Below are 26,182 nucleotides of genomic sequence, written 5' to 3' on the forward strand. Positions count from 1 at the left end.
AACCAGGTCTTCCCTGAATGTACATTTCCAAAGATTTGTAGGATCCTTAGAATGAAAACAGACCTGAAGTCAAAACTCATGGATGACACTGGCTTTTAACTTCTAGGGCATACCGTATAAGAACAGGAGACCTGGAAACTGGTTAACACCCACATTGCGATAAAGAAAGTAAATATTACGGTAGAATTGCTGACATCAAACAGAGATCAGAGTATATGCAACTGTATGACCACGTGTTCCTCTGGCAACAGCAGATTGTGCAATAACTATTGTCTGAAAGGCAAAATAAAACTGGGATGCCATCTAAATGACAAACACATATATAAGAGAGAAAACACAAACAGAAACAATATTAAATTTAGAGCACATTTACTCAGGTTATATCCAAAACAAGTCATGAAATGAGATTTAAGCCAAACTGTGTAAATCCACCTCTGATATATAAAGGTGGATTAAAAAAGTGAGGTACTGGATATGTGTGTTCACTCTCAGTCTGCTTGATCTCTGTGGATTAGGTGAAGAATGGAGAACAGGATTTGATTGATCTCCTGGAGAACCTCTCTCTGAACAGAGAAGATATGGAGGTCACAGAACAAGGAGACCAGGAGCTGGTTGATCTCCCACAGATGTTGGAGAACCTCTCTCTGAACAGAGAAGATATGGAGGTCAATTTTTGAATTCACTGGATCTAGCCTTTTCTATTAGTATTATTTTAAAAATGTATGTATTTGTTTTATTTATTTTACATAGATCTGTCTGTTTTTACTATGGTTACATGTTGTGACATTGTACTAATTGCCCCCATTGTAGCCGCCATTACTCTCAGCACTAATCGGCTACACCCAGTGTCGTGGATACTCAAACGTATCAACATTCCATTATTAAAGTTGAAGAAACTTGAACATATTTGTTTAGGGGTAGGGTGGGGACTAATATGTGAAGAAAGATGATATGGTTAATATGTTAATCATTGGATTATATGAATACTTTCAACAAGAGTTCATGTAAAATGGGAAACTAGCCAGTATTCTCCTGTAGAAATATTCTATTTGTGCTTAGCTTTGCCTCTCAAAATTATGACTGCACTTAACAAAACAATGGTTTTACTGATTTATATAATTATTACATTTTATTAATATTTTTTTGCTATAAGTTGCCATGAAATGTGCCTTTCAAGCTTTGATAAATGAATGTATTTCAAGTACTATTTTCAATAGAGTCTACATTTTTAAAACATACAAGTTATTAAAGGGAACATGTTTATGGGAAAGCACATTTCTATGGTCCAATATTTTAAAATGTGGAACAATGTGTTTAATGGGAAAATATGACCATTGTTTGGACATTAATAAAGTTGTCTGTACATTTTTATTCATTGTTTGAATTACCACAGAAACTTATTTGTAGTGGGAGTTGTTTCGTTTAGTAGCACTTTGGGTATTGCAGAATATGAAGACATTCCCACCTTAAGTGATATGAAACAGCAAAAATTAACTCAATATTACCCACCTACGGAGAAGGAATAGAACAATCCTCATTTCAGTTTGTGCTTTTCAACAGTTGGAGTTCTTACTGTTGTTTAAAAAACTCCAGATGCCTCTGCCATGAGCAGAGAGAGAGAGAGAGAGAGAGAGAGAGAGAGAGAGAGAGAGAGAGAGAGAGAGAGAGAGAGAGAGAGAGAGAGAGAGAGAGAGAGAGAGAGAGAGTAAATGAAAACCTAGAATACAAGACGAGCCAGCTTGGTTTTTTCATTTATTTACATTGGGTGTTGTAAACACATTAGACTTGTTTCCAGTGCGTAAACAGATTAGAAACCTATTAGGGATTAGATTAGGGACCTATTCATTACTTCATTAACCTTAAGAAAAAGGTTTGTTAAGTCATAAACATTTTTGATCTCAGTGGAAAATGACAGGGACTTTCAGTGGAAAATGACAGGGCATTGACAGAGTGTTTTCTGAAGGGGTAGCGTGAGCAGGAACCAAAATATCCTCAGGTGGAATGACTCCACCAACGAAAATTCTTGGAAACTGCATGACATATAGGAGTCGGGTATTTGACATGGCCAGAGATTTGTGGACAAAAGTCCATTAATGTAATACTTACATCTCATTCAATGTAATTTTCTGCATCCTCTACCATGAAAGCCATTTTATATGACCTCACAGACTCTGTTCATTGTTTGTCTTGTAGATCTCTATCATCGTCTCTATCTTGTAGTAAGCACCACCTCCCACCTTCAACATTCCAGTCCTAACCAATCCCCTTAGCCCAGAACTACACCCACATTTCTCTTCCCTGTTAAAAATGTGTTTTTTCTTTTAATCCACATAAAAATGGTGGCATGATTCTTCAAAACATAGTCATTCTCGAAATGCAGCAGCAGTTTTGATTTTATATCAAGAATTATAATTCTTCCTTTTCATGTGATTGCAACATGTAAACAAAATGCTGTGATGGAAATGCCAATACAATTTTAAGTCAGGAATGCTCACCATTCACCTTTCCCATTGGTTTTGTGATTTACTGTGGACAGGAAATTTCTGGAAAATGTACTGTAAAAACAAGCATAGCACAATTAATTAATTAAACTGTCTGTCCATTTGAAGCCTACACTTTTTACAGTCAATCTGCCTGCTAACCTGTGTGTTTAGACTGTGGGAGGAAACCAGAGTGCCCAGAGGAGACCCACTAGGACACAGGGAAAACACACCAAACTTCTCCAAAATTTGAGCCCACAACCAAAGAGCCCTGAAGCTCTTGAGTCGACACTTGAGTCGCCAATCCACCTACCAACGTGTGTTTTTGGACTGTGGGAGGAAACCGGAGCACCCAGAAGAAACCCAGGCAGACACAGGGAGAACACACCACACTCCTCACAGACAGTCACCCGGAGGAAACCCACACAGACACAGGGAGAACACACCACACTCCTCACAGACAGTCACCCGGAGGAAACCCACACAGACACAGGGAGAACACACCACACTCCTCACAGACAGTCACCCGGAGCGGGAATCGAACCCACAACCTCCAGGCCCCTGGAGCTGTGTGACTGCGACACTAACTGCTGCACCACCGTGCCATAAAACCATAAAATTAAAGTCAAATGTCCTAATTTAAATTTAGTGGAAAAACAATAAATTTAAAGAAAATGGCAATAAAATTTATATAGAGAAATACCGTTATTTTACAGATTTTTCCTGAATTATTACGATAAACCACTTTCAATATAGTGATGGCACTAAAAGTTTTGCAAAGAAATACCTTTATTTTAGAGATATTTCCTGAATTATTATGATAATGCACTTTCAATTAAGTGAAAACACTAAATGTTTTACAGAGAAATACCATTATTTTACAGATAGTTCCTGAATTATTATGAATAAACACTTTCAATAAAATGATAATGCTGCAAGGTCTTCAGAGAAATACTCTTAATGTACAGCAACATCCAGAACATTTTTACTTATGTTACCTATGAATATATTATTATTCATTCTATCAATAGATAGATCCTATCAATAACTCTACCATCATGTAATTGGTTTTATCCTAATACTAATATCTCCTCCTTCCCTGACCCCAGTCAACACTTAAAAACTCAAATACTGTTTCAAAGTCAAAATACTATTTCAAATATCAACATGTACGCAATTATCATTTCCAAAAACAATATGAGCATAAAGACTGAACTCCAACAACATGTGCAAAATTTGTGTTCATTATATGTATTCAAATTAACCAGTATTTCCAGGACCAAGTCAAGTGTATATTCTAATTGTCAGGAACACAGAGATCAAGGGAATAGACGAGTTCAAAAACCATTATGAAGGTCCCCTAAATGTACTCTATAATAATGACAAAGTCCTGTGGCTCAGCATCATCTTCATTACCATTACTTTGAATCGTGTAAATCCCCATGACTCTTCACTCAGTGCCTTTCTCCACTTCACCAATAGCAGCAGCCTGAACACAAATACAAACACACAACACTGATGTGAAACAAAACTTACACAGAAATTACATCATACATTTCATTCTTGGGGCGGCACGGTGGTGCAGCAGGTAGTGTCACAGTCACACAGCTCCAGGGGCCTGGAGGTTGTGGGTTCGATTCCCGCTCCGGGTGACTGTCTGTGAGGAGTTGGTGTGTTCTCCCCGTGTCCGCGTGGGTTTTCTCCGGGTGCTCCGGTTTCCTCCCACAGTCCAAAAACACACGTTGCAGGTGGATTGGCGACTTGAAAGTGTCCGTAGGTGTGAGTGAATGTGTGAGTGTGTGTGTTGCCCTGTGAAGGACTGGCGCCCCCTCCAGGGTGTATTCCCGCCTTGCGCCCAATGATTCCAGGTAGGCTCTGGACCCCCCGCGACCCTAAATTGGATAAGCGGTTACAGATAATGGATGGATGGATTTCATTCTTGGACAAAATGGATGTCTGGGGGCACAAATGTGCAGGTTACTGAAGCTCCATTTTAACAGGGACAAAAATGAGGTGAACATGTGGCTGTGAACATTTCTTTAGAAAATTGATCAAGTCCTAGCAACTTCACCTAATCTGAGTCCCTTTGAAAACATAAAGAGCTTTGTTTATGCATCTAAACATCAGATTCCTTTCCAGAATTAACACTGCAAATCCATTTCAACAACAGCATTACGTATTCAAATTAAACAACTGAATCAATGACTATGACATCTGTGATTTAGGCACAAAAAAGTCTCTGGGCTGTGCTGCTGCTGCACTGGTCTCCGGGCTGTGCTGCTGCTGCACTGGTCTCCGGGCTGTGCTGCTGCTATTGCTCTGGTCTGTGCTGCTACACAGGTCTCTGGGCTGTGCTGCTGCTCTGGTCTCTGCTGCTGCTACACTGTTCTCTGGGCTGTGCTGCTCCTCTGGTCTCTGCTGCTGCTCTGGTCTGTGCTGCTACACTGGACTCTGGGCTGTGCCGCTGCTCTGGTCTGTGCTGCTACACTGGTCTCTGTGCTCTGCTGCTGCTATGGCTCTGGTCTGTGCTGCTGCTCTGGTCTCTGCTGCTGCTACACTGGTCTCTGGGCTGTTACACTGGTCTCTGGGCTCTGCTGCTGCTCTCTTCTCTGGGCTGTGCTACTGCTGTGGCTCTGGTCTGTGCTACTGCTCTGGTCTCTGCTGCTGCTACACAGGTCTTTGGTCTTTGCTGCTGCTGCACTGGTCTCTGGGCTGTGCTACTGCTATGGCTCTGGTCTCTGCTGCTGCTGTACTGGTCTCTCGGCTGCTCTGCTGCTGTGCTTGTCTCTGGACGGTGCTGCTGCTGCACTGGTCTCTGGGCTGTGCTGCTGCTATTGCTCTGGTCTGTGCTGCTACACTGGTGTCTGGGCTGTGCTGCTGCTACACTGGTCTCTGGGCTCTGCTGCTGCTATGGCTCTAGGCTGTGCTGCTACACTGGTCTCTTGGCTCTGCTGCTGCTACACTGTTCTCTGGGCTGTGCTGCTGCTACACTGTTCTCTGGGCTGTGCTGCTAAACTGGTCTCTGGTCTGTGCTGCTACACTTGTCTGTGGGCTGTGCTGCTGCTACACTGGTTTCCGGGCTGTGCTGCTGCTGCCCTGATCTCTGGGCTGTGCTGCTGCTACACTGGTCTCCGGGCTGTGCTGCTGCTACACTGGTCTCCGGGCTGTGCTGCTGCTACACTGGTCTCTGGGCTGTGCTGCTGCTATTGCTCTGGTCTGTGCTGCTACACTGGTGTCTGGGCTGTGCTGCTGCTACACTGGTCTCTGGGCTCTGCTGCTGGTATGGCTCTAGGCTGTGCTGCTACACTGGTCTCTTGGCTCTGCTGCTGCTACACTGTTCTCAGGGCTGTGCTGCTGCTGCCCTGGTCTCTGAGCTGTGCTGCTGCTGCCCTGATCTCTGGGCTGTGCTGCTGCATCTACTCCTGCTCTTTCTCTGGGCTGTGCTACTACAGTGGTCTCCGGGCTGTGCTGCTGCTACACTGGTCTCTGGGCTGTGCTGCTGCTACACTGGACTCTGGGCTGTGCTGCTGCTACACTGGTCCCTGGGCTGTGCTGCTACACTGGTCTCTGGGCTGTGCTGCTGCTACACTGGTCTCTGGGCTGTTACACTGGTCTCTGGGCTGTGCTGCTGCTCTGGTCTCTGGGCTGTGCTACTGCTGTGGCTCTGGTCTGTGCTACTGCTCTGGTCTCTGCTGCTGCTACACTGGTCTTTGGTCTTTGTTGCTGCTGCACTGGTCTCTGGGCTGTGCTACTGCTATGGCTCTGCTCTCTGCTGCTGCTGTACTGGTCTCTCGGCTGCTCTGCTGCTGTGCTTGTCTCTGGATGGTGCTGCTGCTGCACTGGTCTCTGGGCTGTACTGCTGCTATTGCTCTGGTCTGTGCTGCTACACTGGTGTCTGGGCTGTGCTGCTGCTACACTGGTGTCTGGGCTGTGCTGCTGCTACACTGGTCTCTGGGCTGTGCTGCTGCTACACTGGTCTCCGGGCTGTGCTGCTGCTACACTGGTCTCTGGGCTGTGCTGCTGCTACACTGGTCTCTGGGCTGTGCTGCTGCTACACTGGTCTCTGGGCTCTGCTGCTGCTATGGCTCTAGGCTGTGCTGCTACACTGGTCTCTTGGCTGTGCTGCTGCTACACTGGTCTCTGGGCTGTGCTGCTGCTACACTGGTCTCTGAGCTCTGCTGCTGCTATTGCTCTGGTCTGTGCTGCTACACTGGTGTCTGGGCTGTGCTGCTGCTACACTGGTCTCTGGGCTCTGCTGCTGCTATGGCTCTAGGCTGTGCTGCTACACTGGTCTCTGGGCTGTGCTGCTGCTATTGCTCTGGTCTGTGCTGCTACACTGGTGTCTGGGCTGTGCTGCTGCTACACTGGTCTCTGGGCTCTGCTGCTGCTATGGCTCTAGGCTGTGCTGCTACACTGGTCTCTTGGCTCTGCTGCTGCTACACTGTTCTCAGGGCTGTGCTGCTGCTACACTGGTCTCCGGGCTGTGCTGCTGCTACACTGGTCTCCGGGCTGTGCTGCTGCTACACTGGCCTTTGGTCTCTGCTGCTGCTGCACTGGTCTCTGGGCTGTGCTACTGCTATGGCTCTGGTCTCTGGGCTGTACTGCTCTCTCGGCTGCTCTGCTGCTGTGCTTGTCTCTGGACGGTGCTGCTGCTGCACTGGTCTCTGGGCTGTGCTGCTGCTATTGCTCTGGTCTGTGCTGCTGCACTGGTGTCTGGGCTGTGCTGCTGCTACACTGGTCTCTGGGCTCTGCTGCTGCTATGGCTCTAGGCTGTGCTGCTACACTGGTCTCTTGGCTGTGCTGCTGCTACACTGATCTCTGGGCTGTGCTGCTGCTACACTGGTCTCCGGGTCGTGCTGCTGCTACACTGGTCTCCGGACTGTGCTGCTGCTACACTGGTCTTTGGTCTCTGCTGCTGCTGCACTGGTCTCTGGGCTGTGCTACTGCTATGGCTCTGGTCTCTGCTGCTGCTGTACTGGTCTCTCGGCTGCTCTGCTGCTGTGCTTGTCTCTGGACGGTGCTGCTGCTACACTGGTCTCTGGGCTCTGCTGCTGCTATGGCTCTAGGCAGTGCTGCTACACTGGTCTCTTGGCTCTGCTGCTGCTACACTGTTCTCTGGGCTGTGCTGCTGCTGCCCTGATCTCTGGGCTGTGCTGCTGCTACACTGGTCTCCAGGCTGTGCTGCTGCTACACTTGTCTCCGGGCTGTGCTGCTGCTACACTGGTCTCCGGGCTGTGCTGCTGCTACACCGGTCTCCGGGCTGTGCTGCTGCTACACTGGTCTCCGGGATGTGCTGCTGCTGCACTGGTTTCAGGGCTGTGCTTCTGCTATTGCTCTGGTCTGTGCTGCTACACTGGTCTCTGGGCTGTGCTGCTGCTACACTGGTCTCCAGGCTGTGCTGCTGCTACACTTGTCTCCGGGCTGTGCTGCTGCTACACTGGTCTCCGGGCTGTGCTGCTGCTACACTGGTCTCCGGGCTGTGCTGCTGCTACACTGGTCTCCGGGATGTGTTGCTGCTGCACTGGTTTCAGGGCTGTGCTGCTGCTATTGCTCTGGTCTGTGCTGCTACACTGGTCTCTGGGCTGTGCTGCTGCTACACTTGTCTCTGGGCTGTGCTGCTGCTACACTTGTCTCTGGGCTGTGCTGCTGCTACACTTGTCTCTGGGCTGTGTTGCTGCTACACTTGTTTCCGGGCTGTGCTGCTGCTGCCCTGATCTCTGGGCTGTGCTGCTGCTGCCCTGATCTCTGGGCTGTGCTGCTGCTACACTGGTCTCCGGGCTGTGCTGCTGCTACACTGGTCTCCGGGCTGTGCTGCTGCTACACTGGTCTCCGGGCTGTGCTGCTGCTACACTGGTCTCCGGGCTGTGCTGCTGCTACACTGGTCTCCGGGCTGTGCTGCTGCTACACTGGTCTCCGGGCTGTGCTGCTGCTACACTGGTCTCCGGGATGTGCTGCCGATACACTGGTCTCCGGGCTGTGCTGCTGCTACACTGGTCTCCGGGCTGTGCTGCTGCTGCACTGGTCTCTGGGCTGTGCTGCTGCTGCCCTGGTCTCTGGGCTGTGCTGCTGTTACACTGGTCTCTGGGCTGTGCTGCTGCTACCCTGGTCTCTGGGCTGTGCTGCTGCATCTACTCCTGCTCTTTCTCTGGGCTGTGCTACTACAGTGGTTTCCGGGCTGTGCTGCTGCTACACTGGTCTCTGCTGCTGCTACACTGGTCTCTCGGCTGCTCTGCTGCTGTGCTTGTCTCTGGACGGTGCTGCTGCTGCACTGGTCTCTGGGCTGTGCTGCTGCTATTGCTCTGGTCTGTGCTGCTACACTGGTCTCTGGGCTGTGCTGCTGCTACACTTGTCTCTGGGCTGTGCTGCTGCTACACTTGTCTCTGGGCTGTGCTGCTGCTACACTTGTCTCTGGGCTGTGCTGCTGCTACACTTGTTTCCGGGCTGTGCTGCTGCTGCCCTGATTTCTGGGCTGTGCTGCTGCTACACTTGTTTCCGGGCTGTGCTGCTGCTGCCCTGATCTCTGGGCTGTGCTGCTGCTGCCCTGATTTCTGGGCTGTGCTGCTGCTACACTGGTCTCTGGGCTGTGCTGCTGCTACACTGGTCTCCGGGCTGTGCTGCTGCTACACTGGTCTCCGGGCTGTGCTGCTGCTGCACTGGTCTCCGGGCTGTGCTGCTGCTGCACTGGTCTCCGGGCTGTGCTGCTGCTATGGCTCTGGTCTGTGCTGCTACACAGGTCTCTGGGCTGTGCTGCTGCTCTGGTCTCTGCTGCTGCTACACTGTTCTCTGGGCTGTGCTGCTCCTCTAGTCTCTGCTGCTGCTCTGGTCTGTGCTGCTACACTGGACTCTGGGCTGTGCCGCTGCTCTGGTCTGTGCTGCTACACTGGTCTCTGTGCTCTGCTGCTGCTATGGCTCTGGTCTGTGCTGCTGCTCTGGTCTCTGCTGCTGCTACACTGGTCTCTGGGCTGTTACACTGGTCTCTGGGCTCTGCTGCTGCTCTCTTCTCTGGGCTGTGCTACTGCTGTGGCTCTGGTCTGTGCTACTGCTCTGGTCTCTGCTGCTGCTACACAGGTCTTTGGTCTTTGCTGCTGCTGCACTGGTCTCTGGGCTGTGCTACTGCTATGGCTCTGGTCTCTGCTGCTGCTGTACTGGTCTCTCTGCTGCTCTGCTGCTGTGCTTGTCTCTGGACGGTGCTGCTGCTGCACTGGTCTCTGGGATGTGCTGCTGCTATTGCTCTGGTCTGTGCTGCTACACTGGTGTCTGGGCTGTGCTGCTGCTACACTGGTCTCTGGGCTCTGCTGCTGCTATGGCTCTAGGCTGTGCTGCTACACTGGTCTCTTGGCTGTGCTGCTGCTACACTGTTCTCTGGGCTGTGCTGCTACACTTGTCTCTGGGCTGTGCTGCTGCTACACTTGTCTCTGGGCTGTGCTGCTGCTACACTTGTCTCTGGGCTGTGCTGCTGCTACACTTGTCTCTGGGCTGTGCTGCTGCTACACTGGTTTCCGGGCTGTGCTGCTGCTACACTGGTTTCCGGGCTGTGCTGCTGCTGCACTGGTCTCTGGGCTGTGCTGCTGCTGCACTAGTCTCCGGGCTATGCTGCTGCTGCACTGGTCTCCGGGCTGTGCTGCTGCTGCACTGGTCTCCGGGCTGTGCTGCTGCTGCACTGGTCTCCGGGCTGTGCTGCTGCTGCCCTGATCTCTGGGCTGTGCTGCTGCTGCACTGGTCTCTGGGCTGTGCTGCTGCTACACTGGTTTCAGGGCAGTGCTGCTGCTACACTGGTCTCTGGGCTGTGCTGCTGCTACACTGGTTTCAGGGCTGTGCTGCTGCTGCCCTGGTCTCTGAGCTGTGCTGCTGCTGCCCTGATCTCTGGGCTGTGCTGCTGCATCTACTCCTGCTCTTTCTCTGGGCTGTGCTACTACAGTGGTCTACGGGCTGTGCTGCTGCTACACTGGTCTCTGGGCTGTGCTGCTGCTACATTGGTCTCTGGGCTGTGCTGCTGCTACACTGGTCTCTGGGCTGTGCTGCTGCTACACTGGTCTCTGGGCTGTGCTGCTGCTACACTGGTCTCTGGGCTGTGCTGCTACACTGGTCTCTGGGCTGTGCTGCTACACTGGTCTCTGGGCTGTGCTACTGCTATGGCTCTGGTCTGTGCTGCTGCTGTACTGGTCTCTCGGCTGCTCTGCTGCTGTGCTTGTCTCTGGACGGTGCTGCTGCTGCACTGGTCTCTGGGCTGAGCTGCTGCTATTGCTCTGGTCTGTGCTGCTACACTGGTGTCTGGGCTGTGCTGCTGCTACACTGGTCTCCGGGATGTGCTGCCGATACACTGGTCTCCGGGCTGTGCTGCTGCTACACTGGTCTCCGGGCTGTGCTGCTGCTGCACTGGTCTCTGGGCTGTGCTGCTGCTGCCCTGGTCTCTGGGCTGTGCTGCTGCTACACTGGTCTCTGGGCTGTGCTGCTGCTACCCTGGTCTCTGGGCTGTGCTGCTGCATCTACTCCTGCTCTTTCTCTGGGCTGTGCTACTACAGTGGTCTCCGGGCTGTGCTGCTGCTACACTGGTCTCTGCTGCTGCTACACTGGTCTCTCGGCTGCTCTGCTGCTGTGCTTGTCTCTGGACAGTGCTGCTGCTGCACTGGTCTGTGCTGCTACACTGGTCTCTGGGCTGTGCTGCTGCTACACTTGTCTCTGGGCTGTGCTGCTGCTACACTTGTCTCTGGGCTGTGCTGCTGCTACACTTGTCTCTGGGGTGTGCTGCTGCTACACTTGTCTCTGGGCTGTGCTGCTGCTACACTTGTTTCCGGGCTGTGCTGCTGCTGCCCTGATTTCTGGGCTGTGCTGCTGCTACACTTGTTTCCGGGCTGTGCTGCTGCTGCCCTGATCTCTGGGCTGTGCTGCTGCTGCCCTGATTTCTGGGCTGTGCTGCTGCTACACTGGTCTCTGGGCTGTGCTGCTGCTACACTGGTCTCCGGGCTGTGCTGCTGCTACACTGGTCTCCGGGCTGTGCTGCTGCTGCACTGGTCTCCGGGCTGTGCTGCTGCTGCACTGGTCTCCGGGCTGTGCTGCTGCTAAGGCTCTGGTCTGTGCTGCTACACAGGTCTCTGGGCTGTGCTGCTGCTCTGGTCTCTGCTGCTGCTACACTGTTCTCTGGGCTGTGCTGCTCCTCTGGTCTCTGCTGCTGCTCTGGTCTGTGCTACTACACTGGACTCTGGGCTGTGCCGCTGCTCTGGTCTGTGCTGCTACACTGGTCTCTGTGCTCTGCTGCTGCTATGGCTCTGGTCTGTGCTGCTGCTCTGGTCTCTGCTGCTGCTACACTGGTCTCTGGGCTGTTACACTGGTCTCTGGGCTCTGCTGCTGCTCTCTTCTCTGGGCTGTGCTACTGCTGTGGCTCTGGTCTGTGCTACTGCTCTGGTCTCTGCTGCTGCTACACAGGTCTTTGGTCTTTGCTGCTGCTGCACTGGTCTCTGGGCTGTGCTACTGCTATGGCTCTGGTCTCTGCTGCTGCTGTACTGGTCTCTCGGCTGCTCTGCTGCTGTGCTTGTCTCTGGACGGTGCTGCTGCTGCACTGGTCTCTGGGATGTGCTGCTGCTATTGCTCTGGTCTGTGCTGCTACACTGGTGTCTGGGCTGTGCTGCTGCTACACTGGTCTCTGGGCTCTGCTGCTGCTATGGCTCTAGGCTGTGCTGCTACACTGGTCTCTTGGCTGTGCTGCTGCTACACTGTTCTCTGGGCTGTGCTGCTACACTTGTCTCTGGGCTGTGCTGCTGCTACACTTGTCTCTGGGCTGTGCTGCTGCTACACTGGTTTCCGGGCTGTGCTGCTGCTACACTGGTTTACGGGCTGTGCTGCTGCTGCACTGGTCTCTGGGCTGTGCTGCTGCTGCACTGGTCTCCGGGCTATGCTGCTGCTGCACTGGTCTCCGGGCTGTGCTGCTGCTGCACTGGTCTCCGGGCTGTGCTGCTGCTGCACTGGTCTCCGGGCTGTGCTGCTGCTGCCCTGATCTCTGGGCTGTGCTGCTGCTGCACTGGTCTCTGGGCTGTGCTGCTGCTACACTGGTTTCAGGGCAGTGCTGCTGCTACACTGGTCTCTGGGCTGTGCTGCTGCTACACTGGTTTCAGGGCTGTGCTGCTGCTGCCCTGGTCTCTGAGCTGTGCTGCTGCTGCCCTGATCTCTGGGCTGTGCTGCTGCATCTACTCCTGCTCTTTCTCTGGGCTGTGCTACTACAGTGGTCTACGGGCTGTGCTGCTGCTACACTGGTCTCTGGGCTGTGCTGCTGCTACATTGGTCTCTGGGCTGTGCTGCTGCTACACTGGTCTCTGGGCTGTGCTGCTACACTGGTCTCTGGGCTGTGCTGCTACACTGGTCTCTGGGCTGTGCTACTGCTATGGCTCTGGTCTCTGCTGCTGCTGTACTGGTCTCTCGGCTGCTCTGCTGCTGTGCTTGTCTCTGGACGGTGCTGCTGCTGCACTGGTCTCTGGGCTGAGCTGCTGCTATTGCTCTGGTCTGTGCTGCTACACTGGTGTCTGGGCTGTGCTGCTGCTACACTGGTCTCCGGGATGTGCTGCCGATACACTGGTCTCCGGGCTGTGCTGCTGCTACACTGGTCTCCGGGCTGTGCTGCTGCTGCACTGGTCTCTGGGCTGTGCTGCTGCTGCCCTGGTCTCTGGGCTGTGCTGCTGCTACACTGGTCTCTGGGCTGTGCTGCTGCTACCCTGGTCTCTGGGCTGTGCTGCTGCATCTACTCCTGCTCTTTCTCTGGGCTGTGCTACTACAGTGGTCTCCGGGCTGTGCTGCTGCTACACTGGTCTCTGCTGCTGCTACACTGGTCTCTCGGCTGCTCTGCTGCTGTGCTTGTCTCTGGACGGTGCTGCTGCTGCACTGGTCTGTGCTGCTACACTGGTCTCTGGGCTGTGCTGCTGCTACACTTGTCTCTGGGCTGTGCTGCTGCTACACTTGTCTCTGGGCTGTGCTGCTGCTACACTTGTCTCTCGGCTGTGCTGCTGCTACACTTGTCTCTGGGCTGTGCTGCTGCTACACTTGTTTCCGGGCTGTGCTGCTGCTGCCCTGATTTCTGGGCTGTGCTGCTGCTACACTTGTTTCCGGGCTGTGCTGCTGCTGCCCTGATCTCTGGGCTGTGCTGCTGCTGCCCTGATTTCTGGGCTGTGCTGCTGCTACACTGGTCTCTGGGCTGTGCTGCTGCTACACTGGTCTCCGGGCTGTGCTGCTGCTACACTGGTCTCCGGGCTGTGCTGCTGCTGCACTGGTCTCCGGGCTGTGCTGCTGCTGCACTGGTCTCCGGGCTGTGCTGCTGCTAAGGCTCTGGTCTGTGCTGCTACACAGGTCTCTGGGCTGTGCTGCTGCTCTGGTCTCTGCTGCTGCTACACTGTTCTCTGGGCTCTGCTGCTCCTCTGGTCTCTGCTGCTGCTCTGGTCTGTGCTGCTACACAGGTCTCTGGGCTGTGCTGCTGCTCTGGTCTCTGCTGCTGCTACACTGGTCTCTGTGCTCTGCTGCTGCTATGGCTCTGGTCTCTGCTGCTGCTCTGGTCTCTGCTGCTGCTACACTGGTCTCTGGGCTGTTACACTGGTCTCTGGGCTCTGCTGCTGCTCTCTTCTCTGGGCTGTGCTACTGCTGTGGCTCTGGTCTGTGCTACTGCTCTGGTCTCTGCTGCTGCTACACAGGTCTTTGGTCTTTGCTGCTGCTGCACTGGTCTCTGGGCTGTGCTACTGCTATGGCTCTGGTCTCTGCTGCTGCTGTACTGGTCTCTCGGCTGCTCTGCTGCTGTGCTTGTCTCTGGACGGTGCTGCTGCTGCACTGGTCTCTGGGATGTGCTGCTGCTATTGCTCTGGTCTGTGCTGCTACACTGGTGTCTGGGCTGTGCTGCTGCTACACTGGTCTCTGGGCTCTGCTGCTGCTATGGCTCTAGGCTGTGCTGCTACACTGGTCTCTTGGCTGTGCTGCTGCTACACTGTTCTCTGGGTTGTGCTGCTACACTTGTCTCTGGGCTGTGCTGCTGCTACACTTGTCTCTGGGCTGTGCTGCTGCTACACTTGTCTCTGGGCTGTGCTGCTGCTACACTTGTCTCTGGGCTGTGCTGCTGCTACACTGGTTTCCGGGCTGTGCTGCTGCTACACTGGTTTACGGGCTGTGCTGCTGCTGCACTGGTCTCTGGGCTGTGCTGCTGCTGCACTGGTCTCCGGGCTATGCTGCTGCTGCACTGGTCTCCGGGCTGTGCTGCTGCTGCACTGGTCTCCGGGCTGTGCTGCTGCTGCACTGGTCTCCGGGCTGTGCTGCTGCTGCCCTGATCTCTGGGCTGTGCTGCTGCTGCACTGGTCTCTGGGCTGTGCTGCTGCTACACTGGTTTCAGGGCAGTGCTGCTGCTACACTGGTCTCTGGGCTGTGCTGCTGCTACACTGGTTTCAGGGCTGTGCTGCTGCTGCCCTGGTCTCTGAGCTGTGCTGCTGCTGCCCTGATCTCTGGGCTGTGCTGCTGCATCTACTCCTGCTCTTTCTCTGGGCTGTGCTACTACAGTGGTCTACGGGCTGTGCTGCTGCTACACTGGTCTCTGGGCTGTGCTGCTGCTACATTGGTCTCTGGGCTGTGCTGCTGCTACACTGGTCTCTGGGCTGTGCTGCTGCTACACTGGTCTCTGGGCTGTGCTGCTGCTACACTGGTGTCTGGGCTGTGCTGCTACACTGGTCTCTGGGCTGTGCTGCTACACTGGTCTCTGGGCTGTGCTACTGCTATGGCTCTGGTCTCTGCTGCTGCTGCACTGGTCTCTGGGCTGAGCTGCTGCTATTGCTCTGGTCTGTGCTGCTACACTGGTGTCTGGGCTGTGCTGCTGCTACACTGGTCTCTGGGCTCTGCTGCTGCTATGGCTCTAGGCTGTGCTGCTACACTGGTCTCTTGGCTCTGCTGCTGCTACACTGTTCTCTGGGCTGTGCTGCTGCTACACTGTTCTCTGGGCTGTGCTGCTAAACTGGTCTCTGGTCTGTGCTGCTACACTTGTCTGTGGGCTGTGCTGCTGCTACACTGGTTTCCGGGCTGTGCTGCTGCTGCCCTGATCTCTGGGCTGTGCTGCTGCTACACTGGTCTCCGGGCTGTGCTGCTGCTACACTGGTCTCCGGGCTGTGCTGCTGCTACACTGGTCTCCGGGCTGTGCTGCTGCTACACTGGTCTCTGGGCTGTGCTGCTGCTACACTGGTCTCCGGGATGTGCTGCTGCTACACTGGTCTCTGGGCTGTGCTGCTGCTACACTGGTCTCTGGGCTGTGCTGCTGCTACACTGGTCTCTGGGCTGTGCTGCTGATACACTGGTCTCTGGGCTGTGCTGCTGCTACACTGGTCTCTGGGCTGTGCTGCTGCTGCCCTGATCTCTGGGCTGTGCTGCTGCATCTACTCCTGCTCTTTCTCTGGGCTGTGCTACTACAGTGGTCTCCGGGCTGTGCTGCTGCTACACTGGTCTCTGTTGCTGCTACACTGGTCTCTCGGCTGCTCTGCTGCTGTGCTTGTCTCTGGACGGTACTGCTGCTGCACTGGTCTCTGGGCTGTGCTGCTGCTATTGCTCTGGTCTGTGCTGCTACACTGGTCTCTTGGCTGTGCTGCTGCTACACTGGTCTCTGGGCTGTGCTGCTACACTTGTCTCTGGGCTGTGCTGCTGCTACACTTGTCTCTGGGCTGTGCTGCTGCTACACTTGTCTCTGGGCTGTGCTGCTGCTACACTTGTTTCCGGGCTGTGCTGCTGCTGCCCTGATCTCTGGGCTGTGCTGCTGCTGCCCTGATCTCTGGGCTGTGCTGCTGCTACACTGGTCTCCGGGCTGTGCTGCTGCTACACTGGTCTCCGGGCTGTGCTGCTGCTACACTGGTCTCCGGGCTGTGCTGCTGCTACACTGGTCTCCGGGATGTGCTGCTGCTGCACTGGTTTCAGGGCTGTGCTGCTGCTACACTGGTCTCTGGGCTGTGCTGCTGCTACACTGGTCTCTGGGCTGTGCTGCTGCTACACTGGTCTCTGGGCTGTGCTGCTGCTGCCCTGATCTCTGGGCTCTGCTGCTGCATCTACTCCTGCTCTTTCTCTGGGCTGTGCTACTACAGTGGTCTCCGGGCTGTGCTGCTGCTACACTGGTCTCTGGGCTGTGCTGCTGCTACACTGGTCTCTGGGCTGTGCTGCTGCTACACTGGTCCCTGGGCTGTGCTGCTACACTGGTCTCTGGGCTGTGCTGCTGCTACACTGGTCTCTGGGCTGTTACACTGGTCTCTGGGCTCTGCTGCTGCTCTGGTCTCTGGGCTGTGCTACTGCTGTGGCTCTGGTCTGTGCTACTGCTCTGGTCTCTGCTGCTGCTACACTGGTCTTTGGTCTTTGTTGCTGCTGCACTGGTCTCTGGGCTGTGCAACTGCTATGGCTCTGGTCTCTGCTGCTGCTGTACTGGTCTCTCGGCTGCTCTGCTGCTGTGCTTGTCTCTGGATGGTGCTGCTGCTGCACTGGTCTCTGGGCTGTACTGCTGCTATTGCTCTGGTCTGTGCTGCTACACTGGTGTCTGGGCTGTGCTGCTGCTACACTGGTGTCTGGGCTGTGCTGCTGCTACACTGGTCTCTGGGCTGTGCTGCTGCTACACTGGTCTCCGGGCTGTGCTGCTGCTACACTGGTCTCTGGGCTGTGCTGCTGCTACACTGGTCTCTGGGCTGTGCTGCTGCTACACTGGTCTCTGGGCTCTGCTGCTGCTATGGCTCTAGGCTGTGCTGCTACACTGGTCTCTTGGCTGTGCTGCTGCTACACTGGTCTCTGGGCTGTGCTGCTGCTACACTGGTCTCTGGGCTCTGCTGCTGCTATTGCTCTGGTCTGTGCTGCTACACTGGTGTCTGGGCTGTGCTGCTGCTACACTGGTCTCGGGGCTCTGCTGCTGCTATGGCTCTAGGCTGTGCTGCTACACTGGTCTCTTGGCTGTGCTGCTGCTACACTGATCTCTGGGCTGTGCTGCTGCTACACTGGTCTCCGGGCTGTGCTGCTGCTACACTGGTCTCCGGGCTGTGCTGCTGCTACACTGGCCTTTGGTCTCTGCTGCTGCTGCACTGCTCTCTCGGCTGCTCTGCTGCTGTGCTTGTCTCTGGACGGTGCTGCTGCTGCACTGGTCTCTGGGCTGTGCTGCTGCTATTGCTCTGGTCTGTGCTGCTACACTGGTGTCTGGGCTGTGCTGCTGCTACACTGGTCTCTGGGCTCTGCTGCTGCTATGGCTCTAGGCTGTGCTGCTACACTGGTCTCCGGGCTGTGCTGCTGCTACACTGGTCTCCGGACTGTGCTGCTGCTACACTGGTCTTTGGTCTCTGCTGCTGCTGCACTGGTCTCTGGGCTGTGCTACTGCTATGGCTCTGGTCTCTGCTGCTGCTGTACTGGTCTCTCGGCTGCTCTGCTGCTGTGCTTGTCTCCGGACGGTGCTGCTGCTACACTGGTCTCTTGGCTCTGCTGCTGCTACACTGTTCTCTGGGCTGTGCTGCTGCTGCCCTGATCTCTGGGCTGTGCTGCTGCTACACTGGTCTCCAGGCTGTGCTGCTGCTACACTTGTCTCCGGGCTGTGCTGCTGCTACACTGGTCTCCGGGCTGTGCTGCTGCTACATCGGTCTCTGGGCTGTGCTGCTGCTACACTGGTCTCCGGGATGTGCTGCTGCTGCACTGGTTTCAGGGCTGTGCTGCTGCTATTGCTCTGGTCTGTGCTGCTACACTGGTCTCTGGGCTGTGCTGCTGCTACACTGGTCTCCAGGCTGTGCTGCTGCTACACTTGTCTCCGGGCTGTGCTGCTGCTACACTGGTCTCCGGGCTGTGCTGCTGCTACACTGGTCTCCGGGCTGTGCTGCTGCTACACTGGTCTCCGGGATGTGTTGCTGCTGCACTGGTTTCAGGGCTGTGCTGCTGCTATTGCTCTGGTCTGTGCTGCTACACTGGTCTCTGGGCTGTGCTGCTGCTACACTTGTCTCTGGGCTGTGCTGCTGCTACACTTGTCTCTGGGCTGTGCTGCTGCTACACTTGTCTCTGGGCTGTGCTGCTGCTACACTTGTCTCTGGGCTGTGTTGCTGCTACACTTGTTTCCGGGCTGTGCTGCTGCTGCCCTGATCTCTGGGCTGTGCTGCTGCTGCCCTGATTTCTGGGCTGTGCTGCTGCTACACTGGTCTCTGGGCTGTGCTGCTGCTACACTGGTCTCTGGGCTGTGCTGCTGCTACACTGGTCTCCGGGCTGTGCTGCTGCTACACTGGTCTCCGGGCTGTGCTGCTGCTACACTGGTCTCCGGGCTGTGCTGCTGCTACACTGGTCTCCGGGCTGTGCTGCTGCTACACTGGTCTCTGGGCTGTGCTGCTGCATCTACTCCTGGTCTTTCTCTGGGCTGTGCTACTACAGTGGTCTCCGGGCTGTGCTGCTGCTACACTGGTCTCTGCTGCTGCTACACTGGTCTCTCGGCTGCTCTGCTGCTGTGCTTGTCTCTGGACGGTGCTGCTGCTGCACTGGTCTCTGGGCTGTGCTGCTGCTATTGCTCTGGTCTGTGCTGCTACACTGGTCTCTGGGCTGTGCTGCTGCTACACTTGTCTCTGGGCTGTGCTGCTGCTACACTGGTCTCCGGGCTGTGCTGCTGCTACACTGGTCTCTGGGCTGTGCTGCTGCTACACTTGTCTCTGGGCTGTGCTGCTGCTACACTTGTCTCTGGGCTGTGCTGCTGCTACACTTGTTTCCGGGCTGTGCTGCTGCTGCCCTGATTTCTGGGCTGTGCTGCTGCTACACTTGTTTCCGGGCTGTGCTGCTGCTGCCCTGATCTCTGGGCTGTGCTGCTGCTGCCCTGATTTCTGGGCTGTGCTGCTGCTACACTGGTCTCTGGGCTGTGCTGCTGCTACACTGGTCTCCGGGCTGTGTTGCTGCTACACTTGTTTCCGGGCTGTGCTGCTGCTGCCCTGATCTCTGGGCTGTGCTGCTGCTGCCCTGATCTCTGGGCTGTGCTGCTGCTACACTGGTCTCCGGGCTGTGCTGCTGCTACACTGGTCTCTGGGCTGTGCTGCTGCTACACTGGTCTCCGGGCTGTGCTGCTGCTACACTGGTCTCCGGGCTGTGCTGCTGCTACACTGGTCTCCGGGCTGTGCTGCTGCTACACTGGTCTCCGGGCTGTGCTGCTGCTACACTGGTCTCCGGGCTGTGCTGCTGCTACACTGGTCTCCGGGCTGTGCTGCTGCTGCACTGGTCTCTGGGCTGTGCTGCTGCTGCCCTGGTCTCTGGGCTGTGCTGCTGCTACACTGGTCTCTGGGCTGTGCTGCTGCTACCCTGGTCTCTGGGCTGTGCTGCTGCATCTACTCCTGCTCTTTCTCTGGGCTGTGCTACTACAGTGGTCTCCGGGCTGTGCTGCTGCTACACTGGTCTCTGCTGCTGCTACACTGGTCTCTCGGCTGCTCTGCTGCTGTGCTTGTCTCTGGACGGTGCTGCTGCTGCCCTGGTCTCTGGGCTGTGCTGCTGCTATTGCTCTGGTCTGTGCTGCTACACTGGTCTCTGGGCTGTGCTGCTGCTACACTTGTCTCTGGGCTGTGCTGCTGCTACACTGGTCTCCGGGCTGTGCTGCTGCTACACTGGTCTCTGGGCTGTGCTGCTGCTACACTTGTCTCTGGGCTGTGCTGCTGCTACACTTGTCTCTGGGCTGTGCTGCTGCTACACTTGTCTCTGGGCTGTGCTGCTGCTACACTTGTCTCTGGGCTGTGCTGCTGCTACACTGGTCTCCGGGCTGTGCTGCCGCTACACTGGTCTCCGGGCTGTGCTGCTGCTACACTTGTCTCCGGGCTGTGCTGCCGCTACACTGGTCTCCGGGCTGTGCTGCTGCTACACTGGTCTCCGGGCTGTGCTGCTGCTACACTGGTCTCCGGGCTGTGCTGCTGCTACACTGGTCTCCGGTCTGTGCTGCTGCTACACTGGTCTCCGGGCTGTGCTGCTGCTACACTGGTCTCTGGGCTGTGCTGCTGCTACACTGGTCTCCGGGCTGTGCTGCTGCTACACTGGTCTCTGGGCTGTGCTGCTGCTACACTTGTCTCTGGGCTGTGCTGCTGCTACACTTGTCTCTGGGCTGTGCTGCTGCTGTGATGATCTCTGGGCTGTGCTGCTGCTGCCCTCATCTCTGGGCTGTGCTGCTGCTACACTGGTCTCCGGGCTGTGCTGCTGCTACACTGGTCACTGGGCTGTGCTGCTGCTACACTTGTTTCCGGGCTGTGCTGCTGCTGCCCTGATTTCTGGGCTGTGCTGCTGCTACACTTGTTTCCGGGCTGTGCTGCTGCTGCCCTGATCTCTGGGCTGTGCTGCTGCTGCCCTGATTTCTGGGCTGTGCTGCTGCTACACTGGTCTCTGGGCTGTGCTGCTGCTACACTGGTCTCCGGGCTGTGCTGCTGCTACACTGGTCTCCGGGCTGTGCTGCTGCTACACTGGTCTCCGGGCTGTGCTGCTGCTACACTGGTCTCTGGGCTGTGCTACTGCTATGGCTCTGGTCTCTGCTGCTGCTGTACTGCTCTCTCGGCTGCTCTGCTGCTGTGCTTGTCTCTGGACGGTGCTGCTGCTGCACTGGTCTCTGGGCTGTGCTGCTGCTATTGCTCTGGTCTGTGCTGCTACACTGGTGTCTGGGCTGTGCTGCTGCTACACTGGTCTCTGGGCTCTGCTGCTGCTATGGCTCTAGGCTGTGCTGCTACACTGGTCTCTTGGCTGTGCTGCTGCTACACTGATCTCTGGGCTGTGCTGCTGCTACACTGGTCTCCGGGCTGTGCTGCTGCTACACTGGTCTCCGGGCTGTGCTGCTGCTACACTGGTCTTTGGTCTCTGCTGCTGCTGCACTGGTCTCTGGGCTGTGCTACTGCTATGGCTCTGGTCTCTGCTGCTGCTGTACTGGTCTCTCGGCTGCTCTGCTGCTGTGCTTGTCTCTGGACGGTGCTGCTGCTGCACTGGTCTCCGGGCTGTGCTGCTGCTACACTGGTCTTTGGTCTCTGCTGCTGCTGCACTGGTCTCTGGGCTGTGCTACTGCTATGGCTCTGGTCTCTGCTGCTGCTGTACTGGTCTCTCGGCTGCTCTGCTGCTGTGCTTGTCTCTGGACGGTGCTGCTGCTACACTGGTCTCTGGGCTCTGCTGCTGCTATGGCTCTAGGCAGTGCTGCTACACTGGTCTCTTGGCTCTGCTGCTGCTACACTGTTCTCTGGGCTGTGCTGCTGCTACACTGATCTCTGGGCTGTGCTGCTGCTACACTGGTCTCCGGGCTGTGCTGCTGCTACACTGGTCTCCGGGCTGTGCTGCTGCTACACTGGTCTTTGGTCTCTGCTGCTGCTGCACTGGTCTCTGGGCTGTGCTACTGCTATGGCTCTGGTCTCTGCTGCTGCTGTACTGGTCTCTCGGCTGCTCTGCTGCTGTGCTTGTCTCTGGACGGTGCTGCTGCTGCACTGGTCTCCGGGCTGTGCTGCTGCTACACTGGTCTTTGGTCTCTGCTGCTGCTGCACTGGTCTCTGGGCTGTGCTACTGCTATGGCTCTGGTCTCTGCTGCTGCTGTACTGGTCTCTCGGCTGCTCTGCTGCTGTGCTTGTCTCTGGACGGTGCTGCTGCTACACTGGTCTCTGGGCTCTGCTGCTGCTATGGCTCTAGGCAGTGCTGCTACACTGGTCCCTTGGCTCTGCTGCTGCTACACTGTTCTCTGGGCTGTGCTGCTGCTGCCCTGATCTCTGGGCTGTGCTGCTGCTGCCCTGATCTCTGGGCTGTGCTGCTGCTACACTGGTCTCCAGGCTGTGCTGCTGCTACACTTGTCTCCGGGCTGTGCTGCTGCTACAGTGGTCTCCGGACTGTGCTGCTGCTACACTGGTCTCCGGGCTGTGCTGCTGCTACACTGGTCTCCGGGATGTGTTGCTGCTGCACTGGTTTCAGGGCTGTGCTGCTACACTGGTCTCTGGGCTGTGCTGCTGCTACACTTGTCTCTGGGCTGTGCTGCTGCTACACTTGTCTCTGGGCTGTGCTGCTGCTACACTTGTCTCTGGGCTGTGCTGCTGCTACACTTGTCTCTGGGCTGTGTTGCTGCTACACTTGTCTCTGGGCTGTGCTGCTGCTACACTTGTCTCTGGGCTGTGCTGCTGCTACACTGGTCTCCGGGCTGTGCTGCTGCTGCCCTGATCTCTGGGCTGTGCTGCTGCTGCCCTGATCTCTGGGCTGTGCTGCTGCTACACTGGTCTCCGGGCTGTGCTGCTGCTACACTGGTCTCCGGGCTGTGCTGCTGCTACACTGGTCTCCGGGCTGTGCTGCTGCTACACTGGTCTCCGGGCTGTGCTGCTGCTACACTGGTCTCCGGGCTGTGCTGCTGCTACACTGGTCTCCGGGCTGTGCTGCTGCTACACTGGTCTCCGGGATGTGCTGCCGATACACTGGTCTCCGGGCTGTGCTGCTGCTACACTGGTCTCCGGGCTGTGCTGCTGCTGCACTGGTCTCTGGGCTGTGCTGCTGCTGCCCTGGTCTCTGGGCTGTGCTGCTGCTACACTGGTCTCTGGGCTGTGCTGCTGCTACCCTGTTCTCTGGGCTGTGCTGCTGCATCTACTCCTGCTCTTTCTCTGGGCTGTGCTACTACAGTGGTCTCCGGGCTGTGCTGCTGCTACACTGGTCTCTGCTGCTGCTACACTGGTCTCTCGGCTGCTCTGTTGCTGCACTGGTCTCTGGGCTGTGCTGCTGCTATTGCTCTGGTCTGTGCTGCTACACTGGTCTCTGGGCTGTGCTGCTGCTACACTTGTCTCTGGGCTGTGCTGCTGCTACACTTGTCTCTGGGCTGTGCTGCTGCTACACTTGTCTCTGGGCTGTGCTGCTGCTACACTTGTCTCCGGGCTGTGCTGCTGCTACACTTGTCTCTGGGCTGTGCTGCTGCTACACTTGTCTCTGGGCTCTGCTGCTGCTACACTTGTTTCCGGGCTGTGCTGCTGCTGCCCTGATTTCTGGGCTGTGCTGCTGCTACACTTGTTTCCGGGCTGTGCTGCTGCTGCCATGATCTCTGGGCTGTGCTGCTGCTGCCCTGATTTCTGGGCTGTGCTGCTGCTACACTGGTCTCTGGGCTGTGCTGCTGCTACACTGGTCTCCGGGCTGTGCTGCTGCTACACTGGTCTCCGGTCTGTGCTGCTGCTACACTGGTCTCCGGGCTGTGCTGCTGCTACACTGGTCTCTGGGCTGTGCTGCTGCTACACTGGTCTCCGGGCTGTGCTGCTGCTACACTGGTCTCTGGGCTGTGCTGCTGCTACACTGGTCTCTGGGCTGTGCTGCTGCTACACTGGTCTCTGGGCTGTGCTGCTACACTGGTCTCTGGGCTGTGCTGCTACAGTGGTCTCTGGCCTGTGCTGCTACACTGGTCTCTGGTCAGTGCTGCTACACTGGTCTGTGGGCTGTGCTGCTGCTACACTGGTCACTGGGCTGTGCTGCTGCTACACTTGTCTCTGGGCTGTGCTGCTGCTACACTTGTCTCTGGGCTGTGCTGCTGCTACACTTGTCTCTGGGCTGTTCTGCTGCTACACTTGTCTCTGGGCTGTGCTGCTGCTACACTTGTCTCTGGGCTGTGCTGCTGCTACACTTGTCTCTGGGCTGTGCTGCTGCTACACTTGTTTCCGGGCTGTGCTGCTGCTGTGATGATCTCTGGGCTGTGCTGCTGCTGCCCTGATCTCTGGGCTGTGCTGCTGCTACACTGGTCTCCGGGCTGTGCTGCTGCTACACTGGTCTCCGGGCTGTGCTGCTGCTACACTGGTCTCCGGGCTGTGCTGCTGCTACACTGGTCTCCGGGCTGTGCTGCTGCTACACTGGTCTCCGGGCTGTGCTGCTGCTACACTGGTCTCCGGGCTGTGCTGCTGCTACACTGGTCTCTGGGCTGTGCTGCTGATACACTGGTCTCCGGGCTGTGCTGCTGCTACACTTGTCTCTGGGCTGTGCTGCTGCTACACTTGTCTCTGGGCTGTGCTGCTGCTACACTTGTCTCTGGGCTGTGCTGCTGCTACACTTGTCTCTGGGCTGTGCTGCTCCTACACTTGTCTCTGGGCTGTGCTGCTGCTACACTTGTTTCCGGGCTGTGCTGCTGCTGCCCTGATCTCTGGGCTGTGCTGCTGCTACACTTGTTTCCGGGCTGTGCTGCTGCTGCCCTGATCTCTGGGCTGTGCTGCTGCTGCCCTGATCTCTGGGCTGTGCTGCTGCTACACTGGTCTCTGGGCTGTGCTGCTGCTACACTGGTCTCCGGGCTGTGCTGCTGCTACACCGGTCTCCGGGCTGTGCTGCTGCTACACTGGTCTCCGGGCTGTGCTGCTGCTACACTGGTCTCTGGGCTGTGCTGCTGCTACACTGGTCTCCGGGCTGTGCTGCTGCTACACTGGTCTCTGGGCTGTGCTGCTGCTACACTGGTCTCTGGGCTGTGCTGCTACACTGGTCTCTGGGCTGTGCTGCTACACTGGTCTCTGGGCTGTGCTACTACAGTGGTCTCCGGTCTGTGCTGCTACACTGGTCTCTGGTCAGTGCTGCTACACTGGTCTGTGGGCTGTGCTGCTGCTACACTGGTCTCTGGGCTGTGCTGCTGCTACACTTGTCTCTGGGCTGTGCTGCTGCTACACTTGTCTCTGGGCTGTGCTGCTGCTACACTTGTCTCCGGGCTGTGCCGCTGCTACACTGTCTCTGTGCTCTGCTGCTACACTGGTCTCTGGGCTGTGCTGCTACACTGGTCTCTGGGCTGTGCTGCTACACTGGTCTCTGGGCTGTGCTGCTACACTGGTCTCTGGGCTGTGCTACTACAGTGGTCTCTGGTCTGTGCTGCTACACTGGTCTCTGGTCAGTGCTGCTACACTGGTCTCTGGGCTGTGCTGCTGCTACACTTGTCTCTGGGCTGTGCTGCTGCTACACTTGTCTCTGGGCTGTGCTGCTGCTACACTTGTTTCCGGGCTGTGCTGCTGCTGTGATGATCTCTGGGCTGTGCTGCTGCTGCCCTGATCTCTGGGCTGTGCTGCTGCTACACTGGTCTCCGGGCTGTGCTGCTGCTACACTGGTCTCCGGGCTGTGCTGCTGCTACACTGGTCTCCGGGCTGTGCTGCTGCTACACTGGTCTCTGGGCTGTGCTGCTGATACACTGGTCTCCGGGCTGTGCTGCTGCTACACTTGTCTCTGGGCTGTGCTGCTCCTACACTTGTCTCTGGGCTGTGCTGCTGCTACACTTGTCTCTGGGCTGTGCTGCTGCTACACTTGTGTCTGGGCTGTGCTGCTGCTACACTTGTCTCTGGGCTGTGCTGCTGCTACACTTGTTTCCGGGCTGTGCTGCTGATGCCCTGATCTCTGGGCTGTGCTGCTGCTGCCCTGATCTCTGGGCTGTGCTGCTGCTGCCCTGATCTCTGGGCTGTGCTGCTGCTACACTGGTCTCCGGGCTGTGCTGCTGCTACACTGGTCTCCGGGCTGTGCTGCTGCTAAAGTGGTCTCCGGGCTGTGCTGCTGCTACACTTGTCTCAGGGCTGTGCTGCTGCTGCACTTGTCTCTGGGCTGTGCTGCTGCTACACTTGTCTCTGGGCTGTGCTGCTGCTACACTTGTGTCTGGGCTGTGCTGCTGCTACACTTGTCTCTGGGCTGTGCTGCTGCTACACTTGTTTCCGGGCTGTGCTGCTGCTGCCCTGATCTCTGGGCTGTGCTGCTGCTGCCCTGATCTCTGGGCTGTGCTGCTGCTACACTGGTCTCCCGGCTGT

General features: G+C 56.2%; 1 long non-coding RNA gene across 1 annotated transcript in view; it reads right to left on the reverse strand.

The window, feature by feature from the left end:
* Positions 1–432: 432 nt before the first annotated feature.
* Positions 433–26,182, reverse strand: part of LOC136679239 (uncharacterized) — a 42,788-nt gene continuing 17,038 nt past the window's right edge. The window contains exons 3-6 of the long non-coding RNA XR_010796536.1: positions 3,897–3,969; positions 2,496–2,555; positions 1,510–1,599; positions 433–644 (exon numbers count right to left, since the gene is read on the reverse strand). This is a non-coding gene — a long non-coding RNA (uncharacterized lncRNA). The remainder of the gene's footprint in view (positions 645–1,509; positions 1,600–2,495; positions 2,556–3,896; positions 3,970–26,182) is intronic.

The sequence above is a fragment of the Hoplias malabaricus genome, chromosome Y (genome assembly GCF_029633855.1).
Source record: "Hoplias malabaricus isolate fHopMal1 chromosome Y, fHopMal1.hap1, whole genome shotgun sequence".
Classification (NCBI taxonomy): domain Eukaryota; kingdom Metazoa; phylum Chordata; class Actinopteri; order Characiformes; family Erythrinidae; genus Hoplias; species Hoplias malabaricus.